Genomic DNA, 12,396 nt, shown 5'->3' with positions numbered 1-12,396 from the left:
TTTTTTTTATTTTAGCAAGTACAGATTATCTGACAAATATATGGCTCTTTTCTGAATGATTATATATATTTACACTAAAGAATCTCCCCCCCCAAAAAGCTGTTTCAATTTGTTTTATATTTCATAGCATGTAGGATATTGCTTAGCATACAGATATTATAACTTTCTGCAAGTTGGCATTCAAAACAACTTTCCAGAACCAATGAAGTGTTTTGTAAAAATACATGTTTGGAAAACAGTGAATCACAAAAACTCAAGCAAATAGTAGCAAATGATCTCTCTGAGGCACTGTGATAAATGGAATGGCAATTTGAGTTACTGAGATAGATTTCAATCCTGGCCCCACATCGGATTATCGGGTGAGCACTTAAAAATAAATATAAATGTCTTAACTCAGAATTAATGAGCCTTAATGTATAGGGAACAGGTGCCAGGCACATGCATTGTTAATATAGTCCCTAAGTGATTCTGATCCGTCTGGCATATAACCAATATTGGAGAACCACAAGGTTCAAGTTTTTTTGAGACACGTACAGAACAAAAACCTTTACTCAGTAAATAAACTATACAGAATGAATCATATTTGACATGCACCCATTGCTTACAGAAGGCTGAATTGTTAAGATTAACACAAAATTTAATTTCTCCATTACAACCTATTTGCTGGCAAAGTGAGCTGTATTACAGATCTAAGGGAAAACAAACTATAGGTTTATTCTTGAACCTAGATTTTCATTCCTACATTTAGTAAATACTTATTGACTTCCTTCTAGGTACCAGGCATTATTCTCCTGAAACCCTTGACATTCTAAGGTCATTACTTTTAAAATTCTGACCCTTACTCCTCAGACCTCCTGTATTTATCTCTTTCCTTGGACTAAACCTATAAAAGTATTGTTACTTCAAATAACCCATCCTGCCTCGAAATTCTATTTTCAATGATGTAACATATGTGGGGAGGAGTACAATCTACACACAAGCAGGTGTTCTGAGTCTCTGAGGAGATACGACCTGCAACTTAATCACTGAACAGCAGACCACCACACAAACACAGTAAGTAGTTGCTCCCAGCCTTGATTCACTATTGTATCAACCTCACTTTAATGAATCTGTAAAAATCATTTCCAGATTTTTTGCAGTTCAGGATATTTATGAGCATGCCTAACAGAGATGCTAAATGGAAGAGAGATCATTGCCAATGGCTTGATACAGCTTCCAGAGAAAACAAACAAATCTAAGGATATGGGTAATATTATATAAAAATAAAATACCCCTCTGTAAATATGGTAAACAACTTCTCACTTAGCTATCTCTGCCCCAACATATTTCATATAAAACCTGCATTTTAAAAAAAAAGATATTTTACTTTTACTAAGGATTAGTTTCATGAGGCTGGTATTTATGCTAACGTAGCTATATCAAGACTCCAATTGTTACTCACACTACAAACAACTTGCAAAAAGAGGGATCAAACTTCAAAATTCCTAATCTGAAATGGGTTGAATTATTATTGTAGAGAAGGTCTTGGTTTTACCACCATATTTTTTCACTCTCGCAATACGAATCCCACATTAATGGTAAATAGGCTTCAACTCACTAATCAATGTGAAATTATTGGTAGCAGCAACATGAAGCAAGCTATTGAGAGAGGTTGTGAGGCCAAGTCCAGAATCAACAGGAAATACAGCCTTGTGAAATGGTGTATGTTTGTCTTGTGCCAATGAATGGGAATGGGGACACTTGGAAAGTATTCATGCCAACTATCCCTGTATTATCCCACTGTATTATAATTACCTCCTTTCATCTTATTGCTCTGCCAGTATAAGCTTTTTGTTGATCCATAACTACATTGTGGTCATCTTTATATCACCACTTACTTATGTAGCGCCTGGCCCGCAGTGGATACAAATAATTGTTTGCTAAATAATTGTTTTTTACTGCTCAGGGGATAGTAAGACATGGAAGTGAGGGACCAAGTGATAGTCGCATTTCTATTCTTTCACCAAGTAAGGTCAAGCCTCTGTGTGTATGTTGACTGAAATGCCCCTCCCAATGCCTGTGGTGTCCAGTTGAGTTTAACCCTCTGAGTAGAGAAATCAAAATAGATGAAAATGAAGATGTGAAAACACTTGGAAGTATAATAAGGTACTCTATTCATCACAGACGTACATACTTAAGCTTTGGTATTATTCAGTGAGATTGGATGATTATATAATATCATAGCACCTGCTATCCCTAAGATCTCACTTGCTTCCTAAACAGCTTTCTTATTTTTAAGCATTTACTTATCAATTAAACATTTAGCAGCAATCCTGTTATAAAAGGAGAATTTGGAGACATGTAAATAATTCCATATCATGTTCTCTTTCTTTTTTTTTTTTTTTTGAGAGAGAGAGAAAGAGAGAGAGAGAAGGCACAAGTGGAGGCAGGGGCAGAGGGAGGGGTAGAGAGAATCTTAAGCAAGATCCACAGCAAGAGACCATCTTGGGATTAGATTTTAAGACCTTGAGATCACGACCTGAGCCAAAATCAAGTGCCAGATGCCTACGTGACTGAGCCACCCAGGTGCCGCAGTCCATGTCATATTCTATAAGATTAAGAATAGAACATCCACAAAGAGATAAGTAAATGCTTTGGAAAAGTGAAACAAGATTCATCCAGTAAGTGGTTCAATTCCTAAACCTGGTATTTTTGTCACCCCGTCTTCCCATCTAATCAGTCACAGAGTCAACATTACCTGCCAGATTGTTCTCCAATCCATCCAGCTGTCAGTATGTCTGGATTTCTCTTGCTATCCATTCCCCGGCTGTGTCCAGTAACTCTCTAAGAATCCTCTCCCTAGCCCTAGTCCTTCCAATTCACATTCTCAGTGAGAGTCATGTTTCTTAAACAGCCTAATTTATCTAGTTGTTATCTTGATAAAAATCCTTGATAGCCACTTATTTAGGTTAGGAAACATTTCTCTCAAGAAATAACTTTTGCCACCTAGCCCCTGCCTCCTGACCTGCTTTATCCTTTGCAAATCTCCCCTTTCTTCCCTGAGCTTCAACCTCCTTGTCTTTGTAGTGATTGCAAGCACAGCGAGCTCTTTAAGTTCAGAAACGTTGTCACTTCTTCCTTCATATTCACCATAGAAGTTGAGACAATATATAATGAATGGTATGTATTTGGGAAAGGTTTTAGTAAAATTTAAGAATATTGAGAAGATTAAAAATGAGACCATAGGGATGCTGGGGAGGAAACATTAACTTTACTATATCCTAAGCATTATCTCACTTAATTTTTCTGATACTTTTATAAGGAGAGACAATCATGTGGACAACAAATCTGTCTTTCAAAGAAGTTGCAACATTCATTCAAAATCACAATTTCATTAAGTGACAAAGCCAAAATTTCAAGCCAGATCTCTAGGACTCTTTCTACATAAGGTATCTCAGGCAACATAAAGTATTTCAACTTCATCCTAAAGACAAGGGGGAGGACTTTGTAGGATTTTCAGGCATGGGATACTGTGATAGAAAGATTATAAATTTTAGTTTGGCAACAGTGTTCATGAGTTACTTAAAGAGATAACAAACCAAACATCATGAAGGTAGTAAAAAAACTAATGTAGTGATCTAGAGGGATGTAAGCTAGGACAGAAAGAGAAGAAAAAAAAAAAAAGGATGATTTCTGCCATACATTATCCTCATTATACTGCAGTGTGAAGTCTATTTTTGGGAAACAGGTCTTGCCAAAATTAAACAAAATTAAAATTAACAAACAAAATTAAAGAATAAAATTAAATTATATATACATGTATATATAACTATAAATATATATATGAATAACCCAGGAAAGGGGGAGGATGGAGGTAAGCCTCAAGGTATTAACAATAATAAATGCAAGCCCAGGTTAGGAAAAGTGCTGCAAAAAGAAGCCAATTTCTGCCCAGGCTGCGATAACATAATAGATAACTGTAGTAACAGGTAATTAAAATTTGGTGTTTCTTACTTCATTAGTTGAGAACCAACACCACCACCACCACCCCCCTAGCAAATTAAATGGAAATACAAGACTAAAAAGTAGGAAGTATGATTATTTCATCAAGATGCTTGAAAAGTAACCCTGGAGTTGAGTGCCAGGAGGCATTTATTATGGGATCAAAAATAGAGTCAAGTTAAAGGTTTACAACCCCTGATCTGATTGTTGGATATATCTGAAGATCTCTTTATAAGCCACTCATCCTGCCTTGAATTCAAGCATCTTTTAAATGCAAAAGAATTCATTAATAAGCTGATGGTACACTATAGATAGTTTTAATATGATTTTTTTTTTTTTAAAGAAAAGGCTAAGGAAGATTGTGCAATCTGGCAGCTACAAATAAAATTTTACAAAAATAATAGCAAAGGGGAGCCTGCCTGACTGGCTCAGTGAGTAGAGCATGTGACTCTTTTTTTTTTTTTTAAGATTTTATTTATTTATTAATGAGAGACACAGAGAGAGGCAGAGACACAGGCAGAGGGAGAAGCAGGCTCCTCACAGAGAGCTCGATGTGGGACTTGATCCCAGATTCCAGGATACACCCTGAGCTGAAGGCAGATGCTCAACTGCTGAGCCACCCAGGTGTCCCCAAAATGCCTGGTTTAAAGCCAGATTTACTGCTTATTGGCTAGATAACTCTAGACATACTTCTTTTGTATTGAGTGCATTGCTTTCCCCATCTGTAAAATATGTTTAAAAATCAACAATATTTACCTGCGTTAGCAGAATCGAGTATGTTAACACATGTGAAATATTTAGATAAAAATTTCTAGAGCAGAATAATTGCTCAGGAAAAGTTAATTACTATTAAAAAGAGAATGGAAGTTGATTTCTTCTGAAATCAAAGCAGGTTCTGCATCTTATTTGTTGCTCACATCTAGCACAGTGCCTGATGCCTTATCCATGATACAATATTTATTTATTGACTGAATGAATCTATGAAATAAAGACTACATTTTATAATTGCATTTAATATTATTTATATTCAGGCTTTATACTAAACAATGAATCTACAATGATCTACTAGTCCCCATCCTGGAGGACTTGAGTTTGATAAAGGACAAACAAACGTAAAATTAGAGTATATGGTAATGAACTCTGTTAGAAGAAGGCATAAGCAGTTGTCAGAGCTCAAAAGGACAAAGTACCACAGCTCAGGAAAGGAAAGTGTAGAAAAATCTTCCCAGAGTAGGAAACTCTGTGTTAGTGTTGAGGGTCAGTGGAGGGATGGTCTCACCATTCAGAAATAGCAAATACTGGAGGAAAACTAGGTCTGAGATTGTGGGACAATGATATGTTCAAATGGTATGTGGGTACCTATGGGGAACATCCAGATGGCGTTTCTAAGTGTCGCTTAATGAGTTTCCTACATGAGTGGACCTATGTTTCCAGAGGAACTTTTAAAGGGGAAAATTACATAAGTTATAATTACAAAATTTGGCATAATAGGGACCATTCAATTAGAATTATAAACTAAAAACATATTACTAATGACAAACATCTGACAAATATCAAATTATAAAATCCCCCAAAATAATGTAATTAGAGCATTTAATTAGCTGAATGTCTCACTTCTATAATATTGTTTTGCTTACATTTTTATTTATATACTGTAAGGCCACCTCATCCATGACAATTCTCTAGTAAGATTTCCTATAGGAAGAAAAGGGAGATAATTCAGCCTTCCATCCAGGGTTGTCTATGGAAATGTAATTTTTAAATAATGGTTTAAGAAAAATGCTTCACAATCCCTTATTGAAAACTTTGCTCTATAATTTTCTCTGTAGTTTCTTACTCAGGTGTTGCTGGTGGCCCAGGGAAAAAGCCTTATGGAAATTCTAGCCTTCTCATCTCCCTTGGCATGATTACCATTCAGCTAAGACAAGCCTCCCCTGCTTTCCTTCCCTTTAGGAGCTTCTAGAGCACTGGGAGGGTGGAGCTGAGCTGGGAGGAAGAAAAAATTATGAAACACTGGCCTCAGTAGTTTCCAAACAGGGAGTAAGGCCATGTCTAGTATGAGCTTATTTTTGTCATATTATAGTACAAAGACAGCGTCCAGAAAATTGATGAGATCCAACAAAACAAGTCTTTATTTAAGGAAGAAGGAGATTGGGCTGGAAAGGATCATAATGAAGGTAATGCTGGCAGTCCACTACCCTCACCAAATCAGTAGGATAGCACAGAGAGAGTGAGGATGACTACAGGCTGAGATAATTATTCTATGTTCTTAGCACAGGAGTTGGCTAACATTTTTTTTCTGTAAAGAGCCAGATAGTAAATATATTTGGCTTTGAGTACCCTATGGTCCCTGCTGCAATGACTCAACTTTGCCAGCAAGCAAGCAGCCATAAACAAAATACAAATGAATGGATGTGGTTGTATTCTAATTAAACTTAATTTTCAAAAATAGGCAGCTGATGGGATTTGGCCTTTGAGCCACAATTTGCTGACCCCTGCTTTAGCCTAAGAGTTTGCAGGCTTGGCAGGGGGCATAGTTTAAAAAAAAAAGAAAAAGAAAAAGAAAAAGTCCTGCAAAGGGCTTTGGAGATAATAGGTAGGACTACTTCTCATGTATAAGATATGATTCTGTTTTAAAAGAGTTGACAAGCATATTAGGAGAATCCAAGAGATTCACTTGCACATGCAATAGCCAAATGCAAATTTAAAGAGGCAGGAAGTCACGCATTTTAAATGAATGTCATAGACAACAAATGCTATAGGAAAGGACAAGGAATCTTCTCATATTGGGTGCTCAGGGAAGTCTCCATAGAAACTAGGCTCCAATAATCTCTTCATTCACAAATAGAATTTAGTAAATGTAGAAAGTAAAAAAGTATTTCAAGTGTGAAAAAAATATGAGCAAAGATGTGAAGGCTAGAATCTAGGGTGCCAAATACCATTACTCAAAGGAGCCATACAAAATTAGCTATTGGATGTAACCACTATTTATGAGGAAATGGTCTTCTAAACTACAGTTATACATGAAATAGAGTCTGTTAAACTTTTATCTTCAGGCCAAGTAGAAATACAAAGAGAATGAATCCCTTCCCCTGATGATCAGTTCTACAGACACTATAATTTACAGAAGCAGAGGAAATAAATACAAAGTCACTCTTCCTTGTAATTAATCCACCTGGACTATGTTTGCTGTGAAAGTTACCACTTTATTTATTTATTTATTTATTTATTTATTTATTTATTTATTTATTTTTGAAGTACGTGAGATTTGTAGCCTCCATCCTCCAGGGCACCCTGCAAAATAGAGACAATTCAGCACCTCCCTTGAGGGACTTGCAATGATAATGAAGTAGAAAAAAATACTAAGTTTTGCCTCCCGGATGCCTAGCTAGATTGCAAATAAAAGCCCAGAGCTGCATTAGCTCCGTTATCTGCATTTTCAAGCTGTTCACAAATAGTGGGCTGAATGATATAGATTTGCACAGTCAGTGCAATTGTATTGAAACAGGAATACAGCTAGCTATTTGAATATGTAGTGAGCATGCTCTCTCAAAACATAATTTTCCACTAGAAAACAAAACAAAACAAAAATTAAGAACAGCTTTTTTGGACAAGAAATAGCAGAGTAAGTGCCAACATGAGCTTTGTTCTATAAACACTCAAATTCCATTACATCATCCACAACTTTTCTGGCAAGTCTTATTTTCTTTCCCATTCATTTTAAGTCTATGAATGCTTAAATAGGAAATGTGATCTATCTCAAAGGGAAAGAATCTATGTAGCTCCTATTAAGAATCCAGCAGCATCTCCCTCAGGGCTAAATTTTAAATACAGAATTACTCCTTGGCTCAAATTAATCTATGTGAATCTACAGTTTAACTGTCTCCTCCACTTCTCTCACGCTCACTGTTTAGTCTTAGACAAAGGAGAACCAGAAAAGAGAACATTCTACATTTCCATAAAATGACCCATTTAAAATGTTCATGTTTCAACTACAAACATAAATTTCAATACCTAATATTACATGTTACCTTTCTTGATATAAATCATTATATTCTTCATTAAATATATATCTGAAAAGAGTATTCATTATATATCAAGCATTCTTCTTATTAAAATTACATCTAAATATTAATTGCACATATTATGTCAGATATTTTGCTATTGTTTTGTATGTCTTGACTTATTTAATTGACATTAAACATATAAACCAGATATTATTATATTCTACATTTCATTGAACTGAAGCACAAAGAAGTTTAGCACCTTAAACACATCCATCGGACTCCAGAATTATGTTCTTGAGCAGTAATTTATTGTCTCTATAATAGTATATAAATAATAGAATGTCTGCTAAAACCACAGCAAATATTAATTAAATCAAATATTTAAATAAATTAAACATTTAAACTGGAGACTCGGTTCCTTATAGGAAAATTATTTTTATAAAGTAAAAAAAAAAAATTAACAACAGATTCCATCTGTTTCTCTAAAGAGAACCAGTTTTTATCCAATTAATACTGAATCCCAACTATATGAAGATGGATCTATATTAGAGATCTTTGATCTTATGATTGCAGGATAAAGGAGGCCTAGGATCATGTAAGAGACTCTCAGTATGCTCTGAGAGGCAGAGCCTCCTTAGAATTGCACGTAAATATTTGAGTGAATACATATGATTGTTTTTTTGTTTGTTTGTTTAAGTTGAAGTTTCATAGCTTTCATCATATTTTTAAAGGATCATTGACAATCCAAAGTTAATCCCCACTGTTCTGGAGGAAATGGACAAAATAAGTCCACTTTTGGACTAGGCCACTTAGGACTCAAGTAAGAAGAGTCCTCTGCCTATACATTCCCTAAAGAATTCATTAACACCTACAGTTCACACAGGGGCGGCAAATTCAAACTTACTGTGTTCCCACAGTGCCTATGCTGTGTTCCAGAGCCCAAGGTGTATGAATTAGGATTCTAGAGTGACGGTATGACCACCTGTCAAATCTTTATACCTTGAAGATCCAATTAACTCAGCGACTACAGTAGCAGGAATGATGGAGTGACAGGAAAACCACAGAGTTGGCACTGAGGTATAGTATGACCCCTCTTACCTCTTAATAAAGATTTTTTCAGGTCAAATTTCCTAATAGATCTTTAATATTGATGAAAAAGGGAGTCTTGATAATTCATCTTTTAACTCATTACATGAATTTCTCCGTCCCTGCATCTCAGGCACACTAGATGCAGCAATTTTAGACCATAACAAAGTTAAATGTGTTCGACTCTTTTTTTTTTAATTTTTATTTATTTATGATAGTCACACACACAGAGAGAGAGAGAGAGAGAGAGGCAGAGACACAGGCAGAGGGAGAAGCAGGCTTTATGCACCAGGAGCCCGACGTGGGATTTGATCCCGGGTCTCCAGGATCGCACCCTGGGCCAAAGGCAGGTGCCAAACCGCTGCGCCACCCAGGGATCCCCTGACTCTTTTTTTTTTTTTTAAGATTTTATTTATTTATTCATGAGAGACACAGGCAGAGGGAGAAGCAGGCTCCATGCAGGGAGCCCGACTTGGGACTCAACCCCCGGTCTCCAGGATCACACCCTGGGCCAAAGGTGATGCTAAACTGCTGAACCACCCAGGCTGTGTTTGACCCTTTTTTTTTTTTTTTTTTTAATTTTATTTATTTATGATAGGCACACAGTGAGAGAGAGTGAGAGAGGCAGAGACACAGGCAGATGGAGAAGCAGGCTCCATGCACTGGGAGCCCGATGTGGGACTCGATCCCGGGTCTCCAGGATCGCGCCCTGGGCCAAAGGCAGGCGCTAAACCGCTGCGCCACCCAGGGATCCCTGTTTGACTCTTTTTTAAGATATAAGTCATTCCACCATTCGTCATCATTCTCGTGTTTATGTAGATGAGTTACAGTATGAATGAACAAGTTCTACCAAAAAGAAGAAGAAAAGAAAGAAAGAAAAGGAAGGAAGGAAGGAAGGAAGGAAGGAAGGAAGGAAGGAAGGAAGGAAGGAAGGAAGAAAGAAAAAAATGCTGGAGTTTCAGCTTGTGCTGTTAAGGATGAAGAGTAACTGGACAATGCTATATGAAAACCACACTGCCTAGATCCCACTTTCAGCTCTGTGTCCTTTAATTTTTTTTTTTTTTTTAAGTTGAGGGAGGATTTCAGAGTAGTGGTGGTGTGAAGCTTAGCATAAAGATATGCAAATCTCTTCTGAGAGAAGTCTATTACTCCCATTGTTCAGTGTCTCCTTAGCAGGATTAAGGTCCCAATGTAGCAGTTATTTGGAGTACTCAAAGTACATGGGTCATTGCACAGGACAAATGGTTATATGCAATTTATTTGGTAGTTTGTTGATTTTAATTATATCTGCCCTGCAATACTTGAATAAATGAAACCTTCTGAAAAAAATCAATAATATCAAGTGTTACTTTTCCTTAGAAGCAAAGCTATTTCTATTTATGTCTAACTTAATGTATAGCTATAGGTAAAGTGAAAATGTATATAAACCAATCACTTATTTAAAGTCTTTAGTATTTTACTTTTGTCTGTAAGAAAATATCCATTATTACAATTGGCACATAAGGCCCCAAGTCCCAAGCTTTGGAGGGTATCGTTCTAGCTTTCCTTTGGTCACGTCATCATCCAAGGGATAAGGCATCTATCTATCTATGTGGTCAAGGGAATGTGCTCTGGGAATTCTATGGAGTGTCTCTATGTGGGATATTTGGTAGAACTTGTTGGCCAGGGTGTTCACACACATAAATGATGAGCCTTTTAGGGTACATGGCAGGGCTAGGTGTGGCAAAAAGAAAAAAGAGAGAGAGAGAGAGGCAGACCAAAGGACAGTTCACCTCTTACTGCACTATTTGGTGAAGAAGTTCGATACTTTTGAGATTTCTGAACTAGAGCCTGGTCTATGAGACCACTAGAAAGGATTATATGACAGTTACTTAAAGCTTAATTTATAACCTCTGAAATTTAAACATATGGTATACAGACATCCATATGTACTCTTTGCCGAGATATGATTTGAAGGCAGGTCTACTAACTGATCTAAACTTTGACCTTCTCTCTAGCCCCATCCTTTTTCAACTCTGCCATTTCCATTGCAATGGGATTTGGAAACATCATGCATTATTCATAGCTTTCTGTTTTATATCTTTCTACTGGGGCATTTTCTTTCATATGTGATTTTCTTCATTGACTGTGCTCCAAATTCCACCCTACCTTGTATGATAAGTAGGTTCTTTAAAGAGATAGATCAAACATCATCTTTTTGCTGAGTCCTTTGCTAATGCCCCTGTTCTACTGTTCTCTCTATCCCAGGTTATCCTTCCTCTGTGATCCCATCCATAATACATCTTCACCTGTAAGGCTCTATTCCTTTTGCTACTTATTAATGATAGCAACCTTTTTCTAAGAAATCTGTATAACATCTCAAAATAGCTCTTGTTCTACATCCTCAGCTCGATAACTATTTCAACTTTATGTAGTAAACATAACTCAAACACATCAGTAATTGTTGGGACACAGAATTAAAATACTAATACCCAGTGAAGAAAGAGGATAGAAATGAGTCAAAGGAAAGGCTTGCTGTTAAAGTCCGTCAACTGAGCCCATGCCTAATTATTGCTGTACTTATTTTAGTTTATATTGATGTAGTTTAAACACTACATGGTCCTATGTTCTTCTATGACATTTTAATAGTACAAGAGACAAACCACAAGGGAAAAGCACAAAATGGGGGCTGAGCTAGAAATATACAATCCAAATGCAATAGAGTAATATTTACTCCATGGCTACTAATATATTCTCTTTAGAAAACCTGCAACTATTGCACTCCTGGGGATTTATCCCAAAGATACAGATGCAGTGAAACACCGGAACACCTGCACCCCATTGTTCACAGCAGCAATGTCCACAATAGCCACACTGTGGAAGGAGCCTCGGTGTCCATTGACAGACGAATGGATAAAGAAGCTGTGGTCTATGTACACAATGGAATATTCCTCAGCCGTCAGAAAGGACAGATACCCATCATTTGCTTCAACTTGGATGGAGCTGGAGGGTCTTATGCTGAGTGAAGTAAGTCAATCCAAAAAGGACAAACATTGTATGGCTCCATTCATACAGGGAATATAAAAGTAGTGAAAGGGAATAAAGGGACAAAGAAAGAAAATGAGTGAAAATATCAGTGAGGGTGACAAAACATGAGAGACTCCTAACTCTGGGAAACAAACAAGAAGTAGTGGAAAGGGAGGTGGGCGGGGGGTTGGGGTGACTGGGTGATGGGCACTGAGCGAGGCACTTTGGTGGGATGAGCGTGGGTGTTATGCTATATGTTGGCAAATCGAACTCCAATAAAAGAAAAGAAAACCTGCAAGTTGATTCCTTCATACTC

This window comes from Canis aureus, chromosome 23 (assembly GCF_053574225.1).
Source record: "Canis aureus isolate CA01 chromosome 23, VMU_Caureus_v.1.0, whole genome shotgun sequence".
In the NCBI taxonomy this organism is placed as follows: Eukaryota; Metazoa; Chordata; class Mammalia; order Carnivora; family Canidae; genus Canis; species Canis aureus.
Note: the sequence above shows the minus strand (reverse complement) of the source record.